Consider the following 17004-nt stretch of genomic DNA (forward strand, 5'->3'; position numbering starts at 1 on the left):
AGCAGATTCTGAAATGGAAATAATGAGACAAGGAAAGGGGAGCACGTATTTCTAACACTTTTTTGTAAGTATGGATGGAGGTAGAGAAGTTCACTTTTGTGGATGAGGTTTTGGTTTAGGTGATTTCATAATTTCTTATGACAGTCCTTTAGGGGAGGACTTAGAGTGGGGTGGAAGGGGAACTAGTTTTTTCATTGACATGCTACTATCCTGTAATAGATCTGCTATGTATGATTATATGGGAAGCTGTGCTCAGCAAAGTGGGGGGGAAGAAGCCTGATTGGTTGCAGGCCAGAGGCAGGAAAGTTGTTCTTCCAGCCACTGGAGGAAAGAGTGACAATACTCTTCAGTATTCTTACGTAAAGCTTAGCAGCTTCTCATTTCAGTGAAAGCCTAAGCGTAACATCAGTGACAGGTTTGGGTCAAACGAATTATATGGGTCCTTGCTTTGATTAAAGTCTACTTTATAAAGACTGGTTTTAGGGAGAAGGAAGGTGGACTTGAGGTGGCATTAGGTAAGTTTTTCCTTAGTGGTTAGAGAAGAGAAATGAATTGTGAAGCAGGTGACTAGGTGGCATCTACTGCTTGGCCACGAGACTATAACATTTATTTTGACATTTTATAGTATGATGTATGAGGAGAAGGTGGACCATGGTCATTTTAATATTTAAACATTTTGATTTGTGAATTTCATAAGCCATTCATTCTTCTAATTATTAGAAATATGTTTGGTCCCTACCTTCTTTTAATATGATTAATTAATAGTGGGTATAATGTCATGATGTATTTAAAGTACTTGTGCTGCTTTTGAGTGTAATTCCTTATGTGAAAAATGCTAACTTTTGATTTTTCTATGAATCAAGTAACTTTTTATAATTTTTTTCACTTATTTATAAAAGTCTGATTTTTATTGGTCAGCTTTGTATTTCTTTGTGCCCTGCCTGCCCAGAAAACTCTAAATTTTTATCTTCCTCCTCCTCCCGTCCCACCTTATATGCAGTGACAAAACTATTCCTCCAAACCCAGGAGCTATGTAGAACAACCGTCTGCCCATCCATAACAGCTTTCTTTTCTGTTCATTGGTTGCTACACTCTTTTTATGGCACAAAGCACAGAGTAGCATTTCCTTTTACAGATTGAAATTACATTAGTATTTACATTTTTTCATGTTTCTGTTTTCTGAAAAAAAATGAGTACAAACTTGTGTTATGCATTGTAATACGGTTGGTAGAACTGACTTAGGGAACTTATTGCATTACTGAAGAACATGTCTTTGTATTCATTATTGCTTGATTTTGATAGAGAATGTCCCAGAGAGCTAATTTTCTTGAACTGTTCATTAGAATTTGCCACTGCAGCTTCACAGGGATTAGCAAAGGTTGGACCTCAAAACCAGAGTGAGTAGTATACATAATATTCTGCTGTGCTGCAGTAAACTGCAAATAATGTTGTATGTGTTGAATTTAATAAGAATTAGTGTGTTTGTCCTGAGCTGTTTTGAGTATTGTCAGTATAGTATATTAAAAGGGGGAAGTTATAATACAGAAGGCACTTTTTTGTCACTGCTAGATTTGTTCTCACAAGAGAAACTATAAAATAAGTCTGACAGTTATGTAACAGAACTGCCATTAATAGCTGAATTTCCCCACTTCTTAGTGACTTTGTGTCTGTATTCTGTTGATACTCTGCATAAAGGAGAATAAATGAAATGCTTCTCTTTAGGCCAGGAGCAAAAACCAAGCCAGGGATAGGTATAACTTATTGACTTGGCCTGGTGCATTTGAGGTGGAAGCTTTAAAATCCCCTGTCATGACCATTGTCTGCCCTTATTGCCAACACCACATCCTAGCACTGATGATATTTGCGTGCTGCAGTTCCACTGAAAACCAAACGCTCCCAGTGCTCTGTGAGTCAGAGAATAGTGAAGAAGGCAGTAAGCTGGTGCTGCGAGGTGCTCTAGTGTGGCAGGTAAATCTGTGCTCAGCATGTCTGTTGTCAGGCTATGCCTGAGATGTATAGACACAAACACCACTTGGCCAGGAAGTTGACAAAAAAACATTAAACGTAAAAAGAAGAATCCCATTCCCTTTGTCTGAAAGCTGTACTATATATTTAGGAGAAGCTGAAGTCTCTTGGTATCCTTTTAATTAACATTTTTATAGAGGCAATGGATGAATTCAGGAATCCTTAGATATACAACCTCTTTTTTACGTACCAGTTCAGATTTTTATGAGAAATTGCTTTATGAAAATTGCAAAACAAAATAATCTTGCCACCTGGGAGCTGAATTCTAGTAGTTTATGTGTGACAACCAAGCTGTATCAAGGCAGTATTTTGCCAGATATGTTTCATGCTTCTTAAATATTACTTGAAATTGTTTTCTCATAGAAATCACAAAAGCCTTAAATAAAATTTTATGGTTAAATACATTTTGAATAGTTTGCTAACGTTTGTTTTTGAACATTGTTAACTTGCTTTGGGAACAACATGGCTGGAACATTCTTTGTGCCTTGGACACCTCTGGCCACCACAACTCTGTTTAGGAGATAGCTCATGCAATTTTATATTAAAGCAGGTGTTCTGGTGTTTATTTTCAGTTGCTCAAACTTACGTGTCACATTGGAAATGGCTGCTAATCACCAGGATTGAGGAAACATAAAAAGCGGCATAAAACTATGATTTCAATTGAATGGGTCCATCAAATACCACTTTGAATTTGCAGTGAGTGGGAGGTTTTGTACATTCCCGCATAAGCTTTAGGAATGTGTTTTGTGCAGGAAATCTAATTATGGATATTTATATCAAGAGTTGCCATTCTGAAATTCTGCTTTTTTACAATTCTTTTTTACAAGAAGGCAGTCCAGTATAAAATTGCAGTCTTAAGGTGAAGAAAACTTTAAAAAAGACCCACAAAACACCAGTAAATCAAAGTTCTAGGATTATGTTAATGAATTAAATATTAAGTATGACACTGTGATTTTAAAAGCATATGATTAGATTGAGATTAATTGGAAAGAGAAAGTAGCATAAACAAAGTTGACCTCTTGAGAAAACAAGGCTGACATTTAATATGGCTTTTAAGTAATACAAATTAGTTTCATTGTATATCGTGCATGTTTTATAACCATTAACACACTTGAAAAATGGAAAATCCTTCTGGCTGTAAGAATGTTAAGCTTCTTTCCATTTGCCTGATTTCAGTCATGAGATTTCTCTTTCCATCTTTCATCCACCCCATCTCTCTCTTTCCATCCTCAGCAGATTTATCAGTTCCTTAGATTTGTTTTATTAATCTTCACTATGCGTCTTCTAGTCCAGGAAGAATATTATTATTGCTTGTGAACTGAGATTAAGAAAAAGTAGATGATAAAGTCTGTGGGTAGGTCTAACCAGCACACAAAAGTACGTCATGCATTTTAGCAGTTTGTGACAGTAGTGAGATAAAGAAATTCAAAACACTCTAATAGCCCAAATACGGTACAACTTGCTATCGGACATTTTTAGCCAGTTAGCCATCTCAAGACCATATCACCATGGTATCTTTCCCACCATTATTTATGTTAATAATGTTACTTGTGCTATAGGCAAGCCTTCTTTTACAGATACTAATTTTGAAAGACTGTAATCAGTCTCTGGATTCCTTGAGTCTAAGTCGGGGGCCTTGTTCGTTGGACAATACTAACACATAGTGTATGCTGTTTCATTTCTGAAATTCAGTGTCCCTCATTATCATGTGTTACTTGCAATGGCTTTTGCCAAAGTCTTATTTCTCCCTAGCTTATAAAGTTACTATGAAATTGCAAATGATTCAAAATAAAAAAGTGAAAGGGAGTCCAGAAATAAATGGGGTGGGGAAATGAACCCCTGCAACCCATTTTGTATATTCAGTTCTTAAGTTTATGATATTATAACACTAGGCTGTGGTCTCTGCTTTAGTCTGAATTCTTTCTATGATGTATTTGTATACTTCTTGATTAGAATTTAGTTCACCAAAAGCTGTACTTTATGTCCAGCATGAGTTTTATGTAAATGACTTCTGTATTGTTTATCAATTATTAATATTGAAGTGAATATTTCAGTAACTTAATACTATTTTGAATTATTGTTGTCTAAGGAACATAATTGAAAAGAATCCTAAGGCTGAGCAACCGTGAATAACAGAGATGAAAAAAATAATAGGAAGTTTAGCAGCATTTTGCACAGTCATGTTTTGACCCAGATTTTAAAGAACCTGTGCATCTTGTAATGAGTCTTATCTGGAGCAATGTTCTCTCCTTCATAAAAGAAGCTCGAAGCATTTATGTGTAAGACTTCATGACTGTTCTTGTTTCAGTTCATATCTTCCTCTGCTGCAGTGACTATGTGTGACATTGTTACAGATCAAAGTACGTCAGACTTGAATGCAAACTGTTTTGTTTTCTTGTGTTTCTCCTTTCATAGTTCTACTAGAAAGATAAACATGTATGCCTAATATTACTCGTCAGAAAAAAAAAATAATCTAGCTTTGTTTCAATGTCCTTAGGAACTGAGTCACCTCAGGTATCCATGCTTTATCAGTTTTTTACTAACATGTGCAAAGTTGCAGCTTTGCTGGGGAAATCACAAAATCTGGCTATGTGTGTTTGAATGTTTTTAATGCATTCAATCTGTCAATCCTGTCCATGTCAGGGGCTATATAAGCACTAAACACCACACAGCCATTTGCTATTTTTTACTACTAAGTGTATTTCAATAGTTTTTTAATTATTTCATTAATTTGTGCAGGTCATAACTACATTTTGCTATTACTTTCATGTAATGGTGAAAAATATTTTAGTCAATTTCATCAAGTAAAGCAGTCAGTTTCCAGCAAATGACAAAATTTAGGCATTTCAGATTTAGGTAGTCTTGATTCTTTGTCTCTCTGAATATGTGTATGTATATGTGTATGTACATATACAGAAAAAGACCAGAACTGTTTAATGGTATGTTGAATGCAATTGGTAGAGTGCTTAATTACACTTGGTTGTGAATATCTTGAGTCTAAAAAATTAAACAAAGGTAATGATATTAGATATGTTATTAGATGTGGTATAATGTGATTAGAATAGTGAACAACTCTCCCATCTGCAGAATACGGTCTCAACTTACAACATATAGTATGTCGATATTGTTATTCCTAGAAAAGGAATTAAATTCAAATATTTTGCTTATGTATTGACTGTCTGTTACCATCAGTTTTATCTTGTTAGACTGGAAAATCTGAGATGATTTGTTTTTTGTTGTGTATGTATAGTAAGCCCAACTGTAATATGGCTTTCTGGGTATTACTATAAGCAGCAAAATATTTCAGTTTGTTAAGTTAGGAAGAGTCCATTAAGCACTCTTTTAGCAACTGACTGACTTTGCAGGGTTTTTAAAAACTTTTAAAAATATATAGTTTGCTGTAGACATATATTTAAACAGTTTTCTATGCAAAAATATTGTCAATTTACAATTAATTTTGACCAACGTGTTCTGTCTAAAATAGATATTAAGAACATAGTAGTAGAATCCCAAAAGTGCTAGAAAGCAGTTTGAAAAAACATAATTAAAGAAATATAATCCATGGTTTAAAATGTGTTTTATTGTATCCAAGCGCAAAGCCTACCTGGGAAGGCAGGTAAGGACATAATCTTGTTTCTACTTAAGGACTCAGTGTTACTGAAACATGCAGATAACCCTTGAAATGAGGTGAGAATTTCAATTATGATGCTGTAGCTCAGATTGGTATTTTAGAGTATAGTACTTGGAGAGAAGTGTAAGAAAGAGTTCAGAGGTGGTGCTATTTTTTTCATGATATTAATGAAGTAATTTCTAAGTACTAGGATCCATTTGCTTGTCTGCAAGTCTAAAAGATGTTGGAATACTGGGAAAAGCTTGGGAAACAAACAAAAATTTGAGCTCAGGAAAGTATGTTTAATAAAGAGATTTTGGAAGTTGTCTTGATTTATGAAACAAGATTAAGCTTCTAGGAAGAAAGGTACACAGCAAAAGATGATTCTTGAATCTAGAATAAAAAGTTGGAAAGAGATTTAAGATTCAAAAGCTTAGGATAAACTGATCAAATTAGAAATACATTGATTATTTTAAATTGAAAATTGCCTGCAAGTATGAGGGAGATTCCATTGCTTTTCATATCACAGTGAATTTTGTAGAAGATATTGTATGTGGGATGCAGAAATTAGGATTTTCTATGCCATGTTTTGCAGAAGGTCAGACCAAGTGATCTTGGCATGGCCTTTTAATGTAGAACATATCCTATCTAATGAGATGCTTACTGTAATATTATGTATTCATTTTAAGATCTTATCATTCTTACATCTCAGAAAAAGAAATTTTAAAGTACGTTTCTCTATTATTCTATATAATATACAATATTAAATTATTGTAATTATTGTAAATTGTATTTTGGTGTTTCTTGCTTATAGTTAATTTGGCTGATATATAATTGAGGAGGGCAGACTGATGTTAGGAAATATGCAGAGCTGATGCAGATATCTGAAGGAAATAACTCTAAGAAAATGAAGGGAAAGTAAAACATTCTGTGTACCTTTAATTGTTCAGCTTTCATTAAAAATCAACGATCTCCAAAATGTCGAATAGAGGGTGACTTGGTAGAAAGGAAAGCATCTTAATTTGATTACATAAAAACATAAATAATTTTAGAGGTATAAAAACTATTCCATGTATGTCTCTGGTAAAATCAACCAATATGCCCTGGATCAGGTACTTAGTAAATGTGACTCACTCTCTTCTTTCTTTGTTGGTTAATTAAGACTTGGAATTTCTTTTCTTCAGCAGATTTACCTTCCCACCTATGTTTAGAGAAATAGAAGAGCAGATAAAGTCACATATGGATGTGCTTCATAGTTGCTAATATACAAAGTATTAAGTGACAGAACTAAGATAGACTACAATAATGGGCTAACAAGAACCTTATAAAGTCCAACAAGGACAAATGTAAGGTCTTGCACCTGGGAAAACATAATCCAGGAGTGCAGTACAGACTGGGATCCACCTGGCTGGGGGAACAGCTCTGTCGAAAGGGACCCAGGGGTCCTGGTGGACAGGAAGCTCAACATGAGCAAACAGTGTGCTGCTGCGGCCAAGAAGCCCAACAGGGTGCTGGGTTGCATCAAAAAGGGCATCGCCAGCAGAGATAAAGAAGTCATTATCCCACTCTACTCAGTGCTTGTCAGGCCACGCCTGGAGTACTGTGTACAGTTCTGGTCCCCGCTATACAAAAAGGATGTGGACAGGCTGGAAAGGGGTCCAGAGAAGGGCCACCAAGATGATCAAAGGACTGGGAAGCCTGCCATACGAGGGTAGGCTGGGAGAGCTGGGTTTGTTCAGCCTTGAGAAAAGGAGGCTTCGAGGGGATCTCATCACCATGTGCCAGTACTTGAGGGGTAGCTACAAAGAAGATGGAGACTCCCTTTTTACAAGGAGTCCCATGGAGAGGCCAAGGGGGAATGGACACAAGTTGGTCCTGGGGAGATTCTGACTGGACACGAGAGGGAAATTTTTCACAGTGAGGACAGTCACCATTGGAATAATCTCCCCAGGGAAGTGGTTGACTTGGACACGTTGGACACCTTCAAGAGTCGTTTGGACAGGGTGCTGGGTCATCTTGTTTAGACTGTGCTCTTCCCAGGAAGGTTGGACTAGATGATGCCTGAGGTCCCTTCCAGCCTGGGATTCTGTGATCTTACTTAACAAAAATTGCCAGCAGTGCTATGGACACTTTAGGATTAGCAATTACATTGTATTTGTTTTTGAACAATCGCTTATATCCTTAAATTTAACAATAATATTATTTTTTCCTTACAAAGATTCATTATGGCATCTGGATTTCCTCTTTTTTGCTAGTGCTTGAACTCTTGTCACACAGCAGCAAGTATGTCTATCCAGCAGAAATCAGTTAGTTCTTCTGAGTGTGAAAGTGTTTTTCAACATTTACTGGCTGTCCATTGGAAGAGATGGCCTGCTACAATAAATAGCTGATATTGCAGATGCTGTGAAATTTACAGTATGGTTTTAGTGCATGGAATTCTTATATGAAGGAAATATAATCTTGACCTTTCTGTACAGAAAATGACATTTATTGTTCTCATTACAAGATCATACCCGTCTTTCATCTAAGTGAATGCTCAAGTAAGCTGTTTTAGTTCGTTGCATGGTTTCATAACCAAGTAAAGAGTTGTGGCTACTGAGACTGTATAAGAAGTTTTATTCCTGTTTAATCAAATTCTGTGGAAGTCTAATAAGAACATATTGTCTTGTACTGTTCACAATTATATGAAGGAACTTTGGGAGTCTTAGATTAGTAATGGATGTTCAACACTAACAGGATTCTGTATGTTTTCAGAATGTATATATATGTAGAAACAGAAGATACATATGTGCATTTCTGTATGTAAATACATTAGAATTTTTGTGAGAAAATAGTTGCTAGAATTGGAGATAACTAAATATGTATTTACATGCCTAATTTTAATCATCTAGCTTTTGTCTGTCTTAAGTTTTTTGATATAAGGAAAAAAATATGTATGGAATGCATTTTAATACATTTCTAATAGTCCTATGGTGAGTGTACTTAGATTAAAGGCGGGGGGAGTGTCAAAAAATACTCTCCTCCTCTTCATATAAAAACCAGGGTAGAATTATTGATGCAAGTTACAGCTTAGTGGTGGACATAGTAAACAGCGCATGTTCTCTTCACAGAGAAAATGACAATATTTGTTCAGCACTGAATACCTATATACTGTATGCAATCCAACTCTCCAAAAAAATTAGAGTAGTTTTGAGGTTGTCAGGTATATTGGCAACAACTTCAAATCCAATATCTCAGTCCAAGGATGCTGCTAAATGGTACAGTGAACACTTTACTGCTGAATTGAAGATCTGATCAAGGTCATGCATTGACCTGTATTCTGGGACTGAAAGCAGTTTCTGTTGAGCTGTATTTGAAGGTGAGATAGATTGACCTATAATGCTGATACTTATCCTACTATTATGGTTATTGGATTACTACATATTTCATGGACAGCAGTGAACATAATGCTTTAAGTTAGGGCACAATTTCATTTTTATGTGGAATTCTTAATTTTTTAAATATTTGGTGACAATTGTGGAACAATGTTGTGGTTTAGCTCCAGTCAGCAATTAAGCACCATGCAGCCGCTCGCTCACTCCCCTGATCCCAGTGGGATGCAGGAAAGAATCAGAAGAGCAAAAGCAAGAAAACTCATGGGTTAAGATAAGAACAATTTAATAATTAAAATAACACAGTAATAGCAATATTAATAATGATTATGATGGTGATGATAATAATAATATTGATAATATAATGAAAAGGAAAATAATGAGAGAGAAAAATTAAACCTGGGGGGAAAAAAAAGGTGATGCAACCACTTATCATATACCGATTGACGCCACCAGTCCCCGAGCCACAGTCGCTGCTTCCCCAGCCAACTCACCCCAGTTAATATACTGGTCATGACATCATATGATATGGAATAGCCCTTTGGCCAGTTTGGATCAGCTGTCATGGCTGTGCCCCCTCCCCTCCCAGCTTCTTGTGCACCCGGCAGAGCACGGGAAGCTGGAAAAGTCCTTGACTAGTGTAAGCGCTGCTTAGCAGCAACTAATACATTAGTGTGTTATCAACATTATTTTCACACTAAATCTAAAACACAGCACTATACCAGCTACTAGGAAGAAAATTAACTCTATCCCACCTAAAACTATGACAAACAAGCATACCACATATTGAATTGTTTCCAGCCTTTGGAGAGAGAACAAATCAACAGGAGTACATTTAAAGTTGCCAGTTATAGATAAAGGTTGCTTTGTGGTAGACCTTCCCTAAAAAGGGACAAAAATCTACCCCAATTGCAACCTTCATCTAGAAATTTTATGAGTTAATACATAAAAACTACATGATTTGTATAGTGATTTTATAATAACTTCATGTCTAAACCAAAACCCCGTAATTATATATAGTCATGTAACATGTTGGCAGTGTCAGATCATTCCAAATATCTACTGCTCTTCAGAGATTTTCTTATGTGATAGGATAATATTTCTTTGTGAAAAAGTCTACTATGAAATCTTAGAGACATCTTGGAAAGAAAGTTTTTTCAAATGGCAGTAAGTCAATTGAAAGAAAGAAGCTGGTAACATGGATGGTCTAAATCACCCGCTGGGATAGCTTGTTTGGGTTTTTTTAACTGAAGACACAGAAGGAATTTACATGCTGGATTTAGGCTTGTAAACTTGCCAGCTAAGGTTAAATGGTGGAATATAAATCTGTTTAAAACAAACAAAATCCAAAGCAACTGCAGTATCTAGTGGCATGGACAAATACAATGAAAAATTACAATGAGAAATTCTGGGAGGTGAAATACCATTTGGAAAGTGAATGAATACCTGGAAATGGAGTGTCTATGGGAGGTAGGTATGATTATTAAAGAGCCTGGATAGAGGAAGTAAGGTGGAATAGAATGTATCAAAAACTATTTAAAAAATCACATTGAACTATCACGTGATGATACTGAGTATTTCCAGAAGTTCTAGAGAAATAAGTGCTTTATCAGTTAAACTTGAATTATAAGCAACTTTTTTATTTTTGGGTGGGGAGCAATTTGGATTTCATTAGTCAGTCTTGCCTGTGTTTGAATAAGAACACCCATTCCTTCACCTAAACATCATTTCTAATTAGGCGTGTTAATGTTAGGGTGGAGCTTCTATGAGGAGGAACAATGAGCCCAGTCTCAGCAAGACAGAGACATTCCATGACACTGCATAAAGAAAATATGATAGGGAGAAGAAAGGATGCTAAGCAAAATAAAATGTCAGGTAATAGAGTGAGAGTGGTGTGTGGGTGGGATCATAATTCTACCCTTACAACCATTTAGTCTACAATACTGGGAAGTTCTACTATAGTCTGTAGAAAAGTAAGTAGAGATGTGAATTTGAGATAAGGATAAGGCCAGGAAGTAATAGACAACTTTTGTGAGGCAAGACGTCACAGAAAAGGGGATGTCAGACTGTTTTTGTAGGAGTTATAAAGAGCAGCAAAAGCTGTATTTGTGAGGGTTTTTTTAAACTTTTTTCTTTCCTTAAGGTTTGCAGATAATCTGCACTTGCGTATTGTGTGTAATACTGTGATGGTTTTTTTGTAATCTCATATTTTAATATTCTATTAAATTCCTGGGCTGATGCATTTCTCAGGTTTTTGATTGCGTAGTGTTAATAATAACCAGAAAAAATGTGTTGTCAAGAGCTTTTTGTTGAACTGGACTGAATATGTTAATAATGAATTATTTGGTATAAAGGACCTAGATTTAGGTATAGTCAATATATGCTTAAATTAAGAAGAAAACTTTTCTCTATAATACTGGCTGTTCATTTATTCCCAAGAACATGCAGTTTTATATGTCAATTCTTTCTTCAAATTCAGGCTGACAATCTTTAATCTTGTTATGAATAGTTTGAGAGAGTAGAGTATGACTATATCATGTTACTGAAGCAATACTACTCAGTATTAATTTAAATATGGGGAAACTGTAAATTTCATCCCAATATTACTGTCTAGTTTTTTTCTTCCAGAATTGTTGAAATGTAGGTAACTGTACATACAACTTCATGTAAACGATACAATATATAGACAATTATTTCTTTGGTTCTTCTGGAGAAGAATGGATTATACAAAACCATTAGGAACAACTAGAGTTGTTGGTCTCCAGATCACTGTTGTGAATACATCTTGATTTAGGACTGACTGAGAAGAATGACAATTTGATGGCTGATTTTTGACACAGTCACAAAATTGAGAACAGGGAAAGGGGTTGACTAGAGTTATGAACAGTGTAAGCAGAAGAAAAAGAACATAGAGATATAGGTGAAAGTTTAAAAACAAAAAAATGTGATTGATTTTGAGTCTAGCAAGCAAAGTAGCTAGCTTTGTCGTTGTTTTGAAAGCTTTTCAAAAAAAGGTAGGCTATTCTAATTATCATAAAAGCCTTATTTTATAAGGTGGGGAAAAAAATCCATGGCACTGCACCCCATACTTAGTCAACTTTACATAAGATAATCTAGAATCAAAGAGAAGTTCTTTTCATACTAAGAAAGAGCAACAAAATATATGTATGTGAAATCTGATCTTCCACTGATTTATTTTTATCTTTTAGAGGGGCTCTACATAACAGAAATGAAGCACTGTGACTTAATGTTCAGAAATATGTAATGAGTTCATTTTTCAGAAATGTTTAAGACTGAGCCTTTAGGGATTGCTGCACTCAAACTCAAATTTCTCTTGAGATTCAAAACCCACAGTGAATAACACATACACACAGAATAATATTCTTCAGTTCTTACATTATAATTTTATGGATGAAAACAATGCTTCTCAAACTATCTAAATATTGTGTCCTCATGTAGAAGAGCTCTATAGCAATTTTTAATCAGATATATATTTTAAAATATTTTTAGAAGGCATAAATATTATATTCATCTATTTAAAAAAAAAAAAAAGGTTATGTCTTTTTTTTTTTTTTTTATTCCCCAACTGTGACTGAGCATGAAAACCTGAAGTGAACAGGAAACTGTTTTTGGAAGGGCGGGGAGGAGCAGATGTTATGAAAAAGAAATTATAAAGTTTATAATGGAATATGCCTCAGACATATGGGGTCCTTGTTCCTCATTCAGTTTATTTACGATTTTATAACACTATTAAAAAAAAAAAAATCTGTTTAGGTGTTTTATTTCACAGAAGTCTATACAGACAGTGGAGAGAAAGGTGTCCATGTCTCCTGCCTTGCACATCTCCCTGACTTTCTTCTAGTTCTATTGCAGAAATCCAGTTCCTTTCTACATCTTTCCTACTGCACTATTACTTCACGACTTAGGAGACATGGTAGTGTTGGGCTGATGGTGGGACTTGATCCTGGAGGTCTTTTCCAACCTTAATGGTTCTGTGATTCTATTCTACCACATTATTTTCAGACTTCCTATTTTCAGAAAAGAAAAAGCATTTGTCAGGTGTGTTGCTGAAGCTGCTTCTCATCTAGGGTCTGTCATGCTTTGCAGCTCAATAAATCATAGACAATTAAATATTCTTATTTAGTGGCTACTTGAATTCACACTGATTATGTAATTAGATGTAATGACACAAACTGTTGTGCAAAAATGGTCAATTGTTGGATGAGGAAAAAACCCACAACAATTTACAAGATAATGTATAGAAATAAGGCTGTGGGATGATTGGATTCCTAATTGCTCTATTTTCCATTTTCTTGGCATTGTATACATCAGTATGAACACCTAACATTCTGTTTAAAAACCTGCATGTAAGATGTCATAGAAATATTCAGAAAGCCATAAATGGTCTTTGGAAAGATATATAGGATTGTCCCACTTATAATCTCCATTAAGAACAACTGCAGGAAAATTGTTCTTATGGTTCCTAATTGTAAGTATGAACCTTGAGCGTATAAGAGACTTCTGAATCTGGCTGCTGGGTCACTCTTCCTCAAATTGCGGGTTAAATGACTACACTGGATCTCTTGCAAAGAGCTATAGAAGATCACAGTACCCCCATATTGTCAGCTTCTTTCATATATTATTGCATGCAATTGTGACAGTTCTGGCTTCAATAACAACTACTTCTTTCATCTTCGATCTGCAAATTAGGTCTTTTACAACTGAGTGTAAATAAAGGATGATGATGTGTTATGTGCTGGTCTCATTTGCTAATACAAAGTTTAATTTATGAAATGCAAGCCTTCTATGGTCAATAAGCATTTTTCCTAACTTATTCTATCAACTGTGTTTACTGAAGGATTAAAACATTTGCAAAGTCCTTTCATTGATAATTTTGTATTGAGGTTGTAATGTTTTCCAATGTGCCCTGTACATATGTCAATTTCTGAGAAGTCTGTCTTGCATAAAAGATTTTGCATGTGATGATATTTTACAGACATTTTTAAATGATCAGGTGTTTGAAGGGTGACTGATGGAAGATGCTGCTCTAGCTAGAAGAATAACCGTAAAAGATGTTTTGGTTTTTTTTCTTTGCTCAAGAAGGAGAGCTTTTTATTGTTGCTAAAAATATTGTCTAGAAGAATGGATTTTTAAGTCCTGTGCATCTCTTCCAGACACCCATCCTTCCTCTGTCACGCTCCTTAATGACAATAGGTCATAAATAATTTACTATATAGTGTCATCTAATGTTTTCCTGTTTTATCTACTTTCACTGTATAGGTGCCTTTGTTCCCAGTTCACTTCTTGCATTGTTCTGGCTTTCAGATGAAGCCTAGAAAACAAATCTTGCAGGTGTTCTTATATTAAAAGGTCATATATTTTGCTGACAATTACTCCTGCCTGGCAAGATGCAGTGATTTGTTTCTCTTATGTTATATATTAAATCTTTACTATAGATTATACCTGGAGTTAACTTTAGTCAGTCTCACAGTTTAAAATAAATGGTAGCCTTCAACATTCAGATTAGATGAATAACAAGAGTTCAAGAGTCCAGAGCTCCTTCAGCAGCTTTAACCTCACAAACTGTATCTTATGATGATCTTCTGCTTTTCAGGATCAGTGTTTTCCAGGGCCCTTGACATAGCATCCCTTTATTTTAAGCATGTCTGTACTATCATGGCAGGAATATTGGAGAGGACAATCAAAGACTGTGCTAGTAGCAAAATCCCTAGGGCACTCAGTTCATCCTCTTTTCAGTAGCTTTAACAAAGTGGTCATAAAGGCAAGTTCATCATATCAAGGATATAATATATTCTATAAAAGATGAAATTATTTTTTATATCATTAGGATTTTCCAGTTGGAACTATTAACCTTTTTGTTAGTAAGGTAATGATGAGGTCAAGAATATGAACAGGTTATTAAAAAGGAGAAAGGTGTCATCAGGCAACTTCAGAGGAAGAGCATAAGAAGGCCTATTGGATATGAGATGTAGATTTATTCTTCTGTTCAGGTATTTATTATTAGTACCAATTACTGAGATTAAGAAGAATTTACTGATGAGAGTACTGTTCTGTATTTTCCCTGTTCTTAAGGTCCTTTTCTGCTCATTGTCATCTGGATTTTAACAGAAACACAGGACACTAGGTTAGATGGACCTTTCCCTCTGGTACAGTGTGAAGTAGAATCATAGAATCATTTAGGTTGGAAAACACCTTTAAGATCATTGAGTCCAACCATAAACCTAACACTGCCAAGTCCACCACTGAACCACATCCCTAAGCACCACATCTTCACATCTTTTAAATACCTCAAGGGATGGTGACTCAACCACTTCCTTGGGCTGCCTGCTCCAGCACTTGATAACTGTTTCAGTGGGTATTCTAACACAATTTTGTATTTTGCCTGATTTACAGATCACTTCTTGAAAAGATCTTACAGTGGCATGCTAATATAATTGCAAACATTTTGTTTGGTCTTTGAGTTACACAGGTAAAGGAAAAGCATTATTTTGGAAAAAAATAAGTGGAATGTATAGAATTGTCCTCTTAAAAGTTAATAGGCTAGGTCCACTAATACAGATGGCTAAGTTTAATAGTATAAAATTGTAGTATTCTTGCAAAGAAAGCTTTTGTTAATCAGTTACTGAAGAGTACAAGTGCCAAAGGTTTGGGATTTTTTTGTGTGGGGTTTTTTATTTTCTTTCAGAGGTAGGACTGAATTTTGTGATTAAGACAGGAGGATTTGATGGATTTTGTGACCCAATGATTGAGGTAAACACTTTTTTATGGTAATCGTTAAAGAATCCAAGACAAAAATAACTGTGCCATTTTGAAGTAAAACCCATAAGACAATAAGAAAAAAATATTTTGAACTCTCCTAGTTAGTAGCAATGGTATTTGAAAATGATCCAAAGCTATGTTATAAATAAAAATTTACTGAAGATCTGAACTTTTCCTTGAGAAAATGCTTTCAAAACTGTAGAAAGATGCATCTGTCTTTTATTCAGACTTGAAGGCCTTCAGAAATTCTTGGCAAACAGATAAGTTACTCTTCCATTGCAGTGGTCTTGAAGGAGTTGACAAATAACAAAAACGATTAGCACAAATACCCAATTGTCCATTTGGATTAATTTCTCTGTAGCTCAATTTGTTTGCTGCTGGTTTCATTAGGAACAAATAGTAACTGTGGTTTTATGGAGAAGTCAATACCAAACAGAGTTGAAAACAAACAGCAGGATAAAAAAGACATTGAAGAGATAAGTAATTGTTTGAAAAAAATCGCATTAGACAGAATGCTTGGAAACAAAGAACTGATGTACTAAACTCAGGTCTCTGTTTTCTTTTAACATTTTTCCACAATTTTAAGGTCATATCATTTCCATATATAGAGTTATGTGAAAATAAGAACTTAACTTGTGGCACCCAAGGCTATAAATAATTGTTCATAACTTAGAAAATTAATTTTTATTGCATTAAAATTGTGTTTTTCACTCTTAAAACCTGCGGGGAAATAACTTCAGAAGTAGCCACAAAAGACACAAAGGAGAGACCATTGAGGACACCTGAGTATCAGCACAGTGAGACCTGTGAATTGTAGTGTCTTAATTTTAAAGATTTGATGTCAGTATCTTACCATGGTAAGGTTCAGTGTGGTCATGTGTGCAGACTTTAATTATAACATGTTTTACAGTAATTATATAATGGCAGTCTAGTCTAAATTAAAAAAAAAAAAAAGTCATTCAATTACTGTGCAGAATCACAGAACGTAGGGTTTGGAAGGGACCTCTTGAGATCATCTTGTCCAACCCCCCTGCTTGAGCAGGCACACCTAGAGCAGAGGGCACAGGAACGCATCCAGGCAGGTTGTTTTGGATGTCTCCAGGGAAGGAGACTCCACAGCCTCCCTGGGCAGCCTGTTCCGCTGCTCTGGCACCTGAACAGTAAAGGCATGTTTTTTCTCATGTTGAGGTGGAACTTCCTGTGTTCCAACTTGAGCCC

Source organism: Phalacrocorax aristotelis, chromosome 4 (assembly GCF_949628215.1).
Source record: "Phalacrocorax aristotelis chromosome 4, bGulAri2.1, whole genome shotgun sequence".
NCBI lineage: Eukaryota > Metazoa > Chordata > Aves > Suliformes > Phalacrocoracidae > Phalacrocorax > Phalacrocorax aristotelis.